The sequence below is a fragment of the Spodoptera frugiperda genome, chromosome 23 (assembly GCF_023101765.2).
Source record: "Spodoptera frugiperda isolate SF20-4 chromosome 23, AGI-APGP_CSIRO_Sfru_2.0, whole genome shotgun sequence".
Lineage (NCBI taxonomy): Eukaryota > Metazoa > Arthropoda > Insecta > Lepidoptera > Noctuidae > Spodoptera > Spodoptera frugiperda.
The window spans coordinates 4,474,421-4,484,092 of NC_064234.1; the positions used below are offsets into that span (position 1 = coordinate 4,474,421).

The window sequence follows — 9,672 nt, forward strand, 5'->3', positions numbered from 1 at the left end:
GACGTAGTGATCTATCAACAAACAGCCCAAACCACCGGACGGATCGTGCTGAATTTTGGCATGCAGGTAGATGTTATGGCGTATACATCCGCTAAGAAAGGATTGTCATTAATTCTACCCCAAGGGGTTAAAATAGGGCAACTTTGTCAATTTTAAACCGAACAGGCTGAAACTTTGCTTGCATAAAGCTTCTATAACGTAAGCATCCCCTAAGAAAAAATTGGTCATTGGAATTGGAATTCGTCCCTTAAGGAAAGAAAACGGGGCGAAACTGTTTTTTTACTGAACCTCTTTTTATCAAACCCCTGAACCGATTTAAATGAAAATCTGTACAGATATGTTTTAAAACACAGAAAAGGCCACAAGAGGGTTTTATCCCGAAAATCCCATGCGAACTGGAAATGTTCGGATAAAAACTCGGGACTCCATATGTTAAACCAGTGAAATAATTTGGGTGGATTTGATACGGAGATAGTTTAAAACTCTTTAACTACACGAGACATACTAAATTAACTAAAAATTACGGTTCACTCGCTAACATTACGAGTCACAGAGGGAGTCTTCATCATGAGCAGCGTGCGCAGACGCGGCGACGTCACGCAGCCTACTGACTCGAAACTAGTAGAGCTTTTCTCCATTAATGTACGTGAGTAAACCGTGATTTTTAGTTGGTTTAATCTATTATATAAAAATAAGTCAGGTTTTCCTTCCTGACGCTATAACTCCAGAACGCACGAACCGATTTCCACGGTTTTGCATTCGTTGGAAAGGTCTCGGGCTCCGTGAGGTTTATAGCAAAGAAAATTCAGGAAAAATTCAAGGGAAAAGCAGGAAAACAGGGAAAATCATTGGTGGCGAAACGGAGTTCGCCGTTTATTGTGAGGGGTTTTTGTCCGTAATAGTATTAATTCTTATCCTTTTAAATAGTCTATTAATTTTCTACATTAAATGAAGATAAAATTTGCTCTTTACACTGTTTCACAATAAACGGTCTTTACAGTTGACGCGTCGTATGGGCTATAGGTAAACGACTATGTAGATAGATTCCTTATTTAACGTTCAGCAAAGCGATATTGATATACTGTAGCAAATAAAAAAAATTTTTTTTTACTCCTGTCTAGGGCGCCTCACGGCCGCCATGTTTGCTAGTGCTTCATAAAAACTATAACAGTTTTCGTCCCGGAAATTACACGGGAACTATGCGGTGAAATCTGGTACAACGATAGTTTGAGATCTGGGAAATGACGTTACATTGTTTTTATCCCAGAAATATCACGGACACAGGAACTGTGCTCGAAAATTCCGGGCTCTCTATCTTCAACAAGACTGTACATATTTAATTGAAATGCGGTACAAAGACCAGACCCGCGAAAGGACATATGATAGTATTTATCTAATGGGAAAACGGGCACTGTACTACGCGTATAACCACTATGGGAATGTTTATTTTTTATCGTCATGTAGCTTACTAAACAATGGAAATAAATTATAGTCACAGTAAATATAACTTAGATACCGGATCCATTCTAATAACGTTTACTATAGCCGCAGAATAGTATAACTTGGAAAAGAACTTTTCCAATTCAAAATCTAAAATTCTGCCAGAAATCATTATTCCACGCAGACGAAGTCGCGGGTAAAAATAAAGCTGAAGATTCGTTTGTTTGTCTGAACGTGCGCTGGAACTAGTGGTTCGATTTGAATATGTCTTTTTGTTTTAGATAGTGCATTTATCGAGGAAAGCTATCGGCTATAAAACATCACGCTATACGCATATGCATCAACAGGAACCGGGCAGTGGATGAATCTCCGCGGGAATATCGAATTTCAAACATCGTCGGTTTTTACAAAACTTCATATTTTGTTTTTTTTTAAATCAGCGCTAAAGTACAAACTTAGATTAATATAAACAAAAAAAAAAAAAACATTCGCGGTTACCTGAACAGTGTCGATAGATACCAGACGTTTGTGGGGTTTTCCAGAGTTTATTCCACTTGGGGCTGATTTATTCAACGCCGGATAAGTTCTATCCGTTCTATCGGTGGAATAATTTTGAATTATTGATAATTCTTCCATATTAAAAGTTGCCAAATCTTAATTTTATTCTAATAGCGAATTATCCCCCTTCCCAATCTTTCCAATGCCCGATTACCCAACAACTGTTAAATTCCTAACCCCTAATTAATTATTATGTTATCTAGAGACATACTAATTAATTATTATGTTATCGGCTTACTCACGTAACTGTTTGACGAAGAACTCAACTATTTTCAAGTCATGCTGGAGGCTCATATTCAAGCGCTCTTTGCGGCGGCCGCGTAAGTGTTGGGTCCGATTCCCGGGTCAACGCAAAAACGCTGTTACATAGGTACTGTGTCACACTCCAGACCTGCAACATTGTAGGCTGACGCAGATTTTAGACTTGGCTTCCAGCCAGGTGATGGTTTGAAACTTGTCGAGTTGCTAGTCAAACAGTCTCAGTAAGCCGATAACAATTATAATTAAATAATAATTATTCAAAAATCTGTTTAACAGTGTTCTTAAGTGACTGATGTTAAAATCCATTGGTGTATATGTACATATAGGATATATACAATGTGATAGGGGTGAGACTTCTAACCCGTTAAGGCTGAGTACTACATCTAATTTTATTGACAAAAAAATAATATGGGGTGTTGAATCCCCAATTGAAAATATTGAAAAATAGCGATTTTATCGGTAAAAATAATTCAGAAATGATTTTTTTTCTCCCCAAAAGATTATCAAACATATAAAAAAGTAATGAATTAGTTAGCCAAGGTTATTAGCTACCGTTTGTCATTTTTTCTTTGTTTCTACGACGCATACGACTTTTGATATCACATAAAGTAAAAAAAATATTAAAATAGCCATAATTTTTAGGGGGTTCAGCCCCCCATATTATTTTTTTGGCTATAAAATGAGATGTAGTACTCAGCCTTAACGGGTTAGAAGTCTCACCCCTATCACATTGTATATATAAATATATATATATATTTACACAACTCTATTGCGTTGTTTTACGTCGGTTTTCTGTGGAGCTGTGATATCACTCTGGTCAAGCCAGACCTTTCGTGCTGAAGCATGACTCTCTCACACTTAAAAATATATCCTAAATCAAGTAATTGTTGTAGTCACTACTATACAGGACTATTTTAAACACAGTAGCAACCTAGCACTCCTAGCAGGACCGTATTGCTGATACCATAACAACTCTTGATCTACTACTTTGATTACTACCGCCACTTTTAGCAACAATGATGTAAAATGAGGATTCGTGACAAAACTACAAGCCTAGCACTAAATGTTTTCACCAGGTGAAATGATTTGATTCAAGCGAGGTCCTTTCTTCACCTCGGAATTAATTCACCCAGGTACATCAAGACGAATGTTTACTTAGGTGGCTAAATGCTGTACGTCTACGAACATGTGGTCGAATCTTTTCGACTGAAGTCGACTGATGGGACTTGGATGAAATAATGCTCAGGTGAAATAAGAACACCAATAAGTGGAATAAAACTCTCCGGTGTTTCGGTGGTCTAAGGCGGTGTTTTATTAGTCTAAGGCTACATATCTATTCTTAGTGTGATGCCTAATGTATACCAGATGCATATAAAACTGCTTTCCCTCTGACTGCACGTACAGTTCTTTCTTGTACTTGGGTGTGAACGAGTGTGCCACTAACTTATCCTCGGATTTCTGTATTAATTGATACGAGTATTAATGTGAGTATTGACGCTTTTATAATTGGTACAAGTGCGTTGGCAACCTTTCAGGGATTTCGGAATTGGGGATGTTTTTTTTTTTTGAGGGGGGAAAGTCATCTCATGGCTTCTCTCGCTTTGGGCGAGGCGGGAGGGAGTGTCAGACTTTTACTGACTAAAAACCACCCCGTTCCTACTCCTGCTTTTCGAACCGGAGCCCCGGTAAACCCGCTAAGTAGTCCGCAGCGCCGGGGAATTGGGTATGTTGGGAGGGTTAGGCCTCTGGTAAGCTCTCACACACAGTAAAATATAATTCAAGGGTTGTACTGTAGTCAAACCCACTGGTTCTCCCACGTAAACAGAGAATATCTGCACAATCAGATTTGGACCTATCATAAAAATGGTTTTCGAGGGTGGTAAAATCGATGGTGCTGTCATAATGTAAATCCAAGATGATGGTCATTGCTCGAAATTTTCAACTTTTCTTCATGGATGTTGTTTTCAATATGGCCGCTGCACAAATTATAAAGTAGCCATATATTATCATTCGGTTTCGTGATAAATATTTTTATTTAGGCTGGTTTTATTATCTCTTTTATTGATCTTTTTCATTTTAATTTGGCATAGGTACCATATTCATTAATCCCACTTTCATAAAAGGGGATGTTGTGGCTAAATTAATTTACTAAATAAAATCATGTTGTGATACACATATCTAGTAATCTAGCAAGAAGTAAAAAGATTAGTGTAACTTTATCAGCCTTTATTCCTTTTAACTATACACCCAACAAAGTTACTTACGTATGTATATTGTTTGTTATAGAATGGCTGACTCCGATCGTGTTGTGTACCTCAAGAAGGTGGCTAAACCCAAAAAGAACGATATTGCTGCAGTAACAGCTGAAGATAAGACCTCAGATGGAGACAACAACAGTACAGAACCAGTATTAGTAAAAAAAGCGTCTCGATTCGGGGATGGATCGATCGTAGCTCCCCTTAACAAATAACCCAAAAACACAATACCGCAAAAGTAAACGCAAAAGTAACCTTATTTATTATATTTTTAATTGACAAATGTTGCCCTCAATTATTTATGTGTCCACCCAGCCTCTAATTACAACAACATAGAGGAACCAGTACTAGTAAAAAAAGCATCGCAGCAGATGGCAAAAAGCCTCAAAGTAGTGTAAGGAAATATTTAGGACGTATGTATGTAAGGCAATTCAGTAGTTATACAAATTGGACTAAATATGTAGTTTTTTTCTAATTTATGTTGTCTATGCAATATGGTAATAACAAATTATTCATTTTAAAAACTAAATAAAATAATCCCTGTTCAAATAAATTAAGCACCTCCCTTCTAAGACTGCTTCAGTCCATGTGTAATCAGTTTATTATTATTAATAACTAGCTACCGCCCGTGACTCTGTCCGCGCGGGTGTCGGTCTTCGCGTGGATGTTTTATTTCTTCATTTTGATAACTGGTAACTCTGACACTGACATAAGTTTAAGAAAATATCATGTATTTTTACACTATGTAACGGTCTTACTAATAAACATTTATACACACTGTATAGGCAAGTGCATATAGGTTTTGAAACAAAAAAGAATTATAGTAGAATGAACCCTATTGGAAATGGAAGAGAATATGCTAAAAATGGAAAAAAGTAGGGGGGGGGGGGGTGTGAAAATCAGTTTATTGTAATTTTCGGCGAAACTACAAGTCCTATGAAAAAAGTTAAATGGCAAAGTTGTAAGTAACAAGAAGATCTACAACTTTTGTATTATAAATAGGTAGTAATTTAAAAAATATATAGTTTTGAGAATTAACTGGAGCAGAATTTCGGTATTGTTGTTTTGGACCAAAATTTACTTATATTCTCCGCGCATGTCATATATGGAAAAATTCACATATTTTGGAAAATGTAGACAAAATTATCAGACACACATTATCATCCATACTTAATGTGGCTTTGGATGACCGAGCTTGGCAACAAGCTACCCTTCCCATTCGCATGGGAGGGCTCGGCGTCCGCAAAATTTTAAGTATTAGCTTACCAGCATTTCTCTCATCGGTCCACAGTACCTCTGAATTAGTCAGGAAAATTCTTTCTCCGTCACTGGCTAGTTTTGAGGTGCCGTGTTTGACTGATGCAGTGGAAGCTTGGAAAATGGCTTGTCCACTTACTGATTTACCCTGTGGATTTACCTGTTCACCCTTCTTCTCAGAGACAATGGGACGTGCCGCTGTGCAGTATTATTCGTGAGTCATTAATCAACTCTTCTTCTAATGCTGCAGAGCGAGCTCGTTTATTGTCTGTGGGAGAATGGGAATCAGGTTTGTAGCTTCAGGCGCTCCCGTCACCCTACATCGGAATTATGTTGGATGACATTACGTTCCGGCTAGCTGTGTGCTTACGGTTGGGTGCTCCCTGTGTCTCTCCGCATTGTTGTCACTGTGGAGAAAGAGTCGATGGCTCGGGACACCATGGTCTTTCATGCCGTAGAAGTGCAGGCCGCATAAGTCGTCATGACAGCATCAACGACATTATTCGTCGTGCTCTCGCCTCAGATGGCAAGAGACCAGATGGTATGTCGTTGCTGCCTTGGAAGATGGGTAGACCTTTGGTGTGGGACGCTACGTGTGTAGACACCCTTGCGCCATCTCATCTTCTAAGTACCGCTGCATGCGCTGGTGCGGCTGCTTCCGCGGCAGAGGACCTCAAGCGGCGCAAATATTCTAACTTAGTTGGCAACTATTGTTTTGAGCCGTTTGGGGTCGAAACACTTGGGCCATGAGGTCATGGTGCACATTCTCTATTTAAAGAGATTGCACATTCGCTAGCTATTCGACTCTACGCGTGACCAGAAGGCTGGCTATTTCTTCGGTCAGAAGATAAGCATTGCCATTCAACGTGGCAATGCGGCCAGTCTTCTGGGAACGTTCCCCAGTGACAGCGAAGTTAGTTTTTATTCCTTTTTTTTGGTATTTGTAAGTTGTAAATAATGTGTTTTACCGATTGGAAAATGTTAAATAAAATAATGTAAATATCTACATGTATACTGAAAATATTTTGTAATAAACAGAAATTGTTCATTTCTTATTTTCTAGTCACTGGTAAATAAAATCATGTAAATATGAAAGAAAAATAGAAAAAGAAATGTGTGGTGTTTTTAACGTTTTAAGGTTTCGGAACACTTCTCAAAATGTTACCAGCGGTTAGTGTTATAACAATTAAATAGTTACTTAAGGCTTGTACACTGTTTATTAGTAAAATACTGTATATCTAGCTATTCACGCCTTAAACATTGAATAAGTAATTAGACGTTAAACAGTTGTTTCATATATTTTTATTAGTAAGACCGTATGTATGTATGTATGTACGTATGTATGTATATTACAATATAAAAATTTGTATAGTAAAAGTGTTGACGTTTCAAAATTAATATGTATTTATGGTTTAATTAAAATAAAAGCTTTTGACTTTGATTATAATTTATTTGCTGATCTACTCGTCTGTCGAAAATACAAAAATATAAATAAATTTAGTATCATTACTTATACCATAATAGCTTTTGCTCGCGACTAAGTCCGCGTAATAATAACATCAGACAGAATTTAGATTTTTTGACTTGTCACCTTTTTCAATGCCATATTCTATGTATGAGAGTATCATATTTCATTAAATAAGTACTGAATTAGTACAACTTATTTTTCCATAATTGTGGAATTGTAAAAGATTCCGTAGTTCAAAATACAGTATGTTAACTAACAGAGGGCGTTCCTGTTAACCCGCAATAGTATAGCATCCAAACATGCTAAAAAATATTACCATTAAAAAACAAAACAATGTAATTTTTTAAATATTAATATATTCACCAAAAATTAAATCTATACATAAAAGAAACACTCTGTTCATGTTTATTTTTATTTATTAATGATGATAAAGATTAACGAGTTTAAAGGACCGCTCTCTGTAAGTTAACATACTGTAGATACGGTCCGAAGTTTCACTCATGATGTTCGCGTTTTCGTAGGATTTTCATTATAAAACTAAAGTAATAAAATAAACGCCTGAAGATTTTGATGCTTAAATCAGGTTTTCGACTTTATCTTCGTTTATCTATACATATAATAAATCTGTAGAAGGGTCAATTCTGTACATTGAAAATATTGAAAAAATAAATAGCACGGGGTGTTACTGGATCGATACCAAACCCAAATATATGTAAGACGTTTAATTTTGTAAGACGTTTAATTTTGTAAGAAGAAATACAAATTAATTTATTTTAAGAGCAGTGAAGGGAAATGTTGGAAAAACAGGAGATCTTACTCCATTTTTTAAGCTTCCGTCGCGTGTGCGGCCTTAATGGTTAAAGCTACACAGAAATAATGTATGACGGAAATGTTCTCCTTAAAATTGTTTAAAAAATATTTCACGACGCAAATGTCTATCTCTTATGGTTGACTTACAATAACACGTGTAACTCCCGATAGCTTAGCAGTTCGGAGCTTTCTGATTATAGGTATTTGTCTATTCTTACGTTTATAACACTCTCATTCATTCATTCATTCATTCATTCATATAATAAATCTGTAAAAGGGTCAATTCTGTTCATTGAAAATATAGAAAAAATAAATAGCAGGGGGTGTTACTGGATCGATACCAAGCCCAAATATGTGATTTTTTTTTTATCTGTCTGTCTATATGTTCAGGCATCACGTGAAAACTAACGGTTCGATTTCGATGAAACTTGGTATAATTATACCTTACTATCCTGGGCATAAAATATGTTACTTTTTATCCTTGAAAAATACGTAGAAAAAATCTTTATTTTTCAGTTTTATTCTACAGAACGCGAGCTCAACAGCAGTAGCTCAATAGAGGGATCTCCTTAATTATTATGGGCCTCGCCGTATTTGGGTCCAATAGATATTTATAAGATGTCATTGTCAGAGTTACTCAAAATGGAGAAATAAAACTTCCATGCGAAGACCGACATCCGCGCGGACGGAGTCGCGGGCGGAAGCTGGTCTATAATATAAAAATAATTCCTTCCTGACGTTATAACTTCAGAACGCACGAACGATTTCCACGGTTTTGCATTCGTTGAAAAGGTCTCAGTCTCTGTGAGGTTTATAGCAAAGAAAATTCGGGAAAAAATCAAGAAAAAAGCAGGAAAACAGGGGAAAATCTCTGGTGGCGAAACGGAGCTCGCCAGGTTTGCTAGTTTTTAAAATATAACAGTCAGCACGGTTTTCAAAACCCTCGTCGTCTCCTCTCTGATTAAGTGTTACAGAAAATAAGTATTTATAAGCAAAATCAATATATTTTTTGACATGAGCAAGGCATTTGATTTCGTGGATCATGAAATCTTGCTCAGATTGAGATGCTCAGTAGGTTACAATAGATCACAATGCATCGAACTAAATCGACTAAACTCTTCTCTTCTAAAGTCTGCATTTGTAGTTGCTCAGGGCAGTGTGCTGGGTCCTCTTTTGTTCTTGCTGTATGTAAATGATATTCCTCAAGTCACAATGCAATTTTGCATTTTATTTGCAGACAACACAAAAGTAATCTGCGCACATACATTTTGGCGATTCATTTTATTTATATAGATAATAAGGTAACAGACCATAAGGAAAAGAAATCCAACGCGACTTGCTCTTATAAGATGTAAAAGCACACTATGTCAAAAAACTCATATATCGTGTGTTACGAGTATATTAGTTTCAATTCAATCAATATATTTAAGAAAATACCTATGTATACGTATACATATAATATGTTTAAATTAAATTAAAAAATATTTCTGAAAAACAATTGCTTCTACAACTTACATGAGTTTATGACACTGTTATCTTACATATTTTTACATATTTTCGACTTTGTATACATAATAATTGAATAGCATTGCAAACTCTATTATTACTGTTACTTGTATAAAA

General features: G+C 36.3%; 1 long non-coding RNA gene across 1 annotated transcript in view; it reads left to right on the forward strand.

Annotated features, from left to right (window-relative positions):
- Window positions 1–9,672, forward strand: part of LOC118266641 (uncharacterized) — a 43,707-nt gene that overhangs the window by 8,320 nt on the left and 25,715 nt on the right. The window lies entirely within an intron of this gene.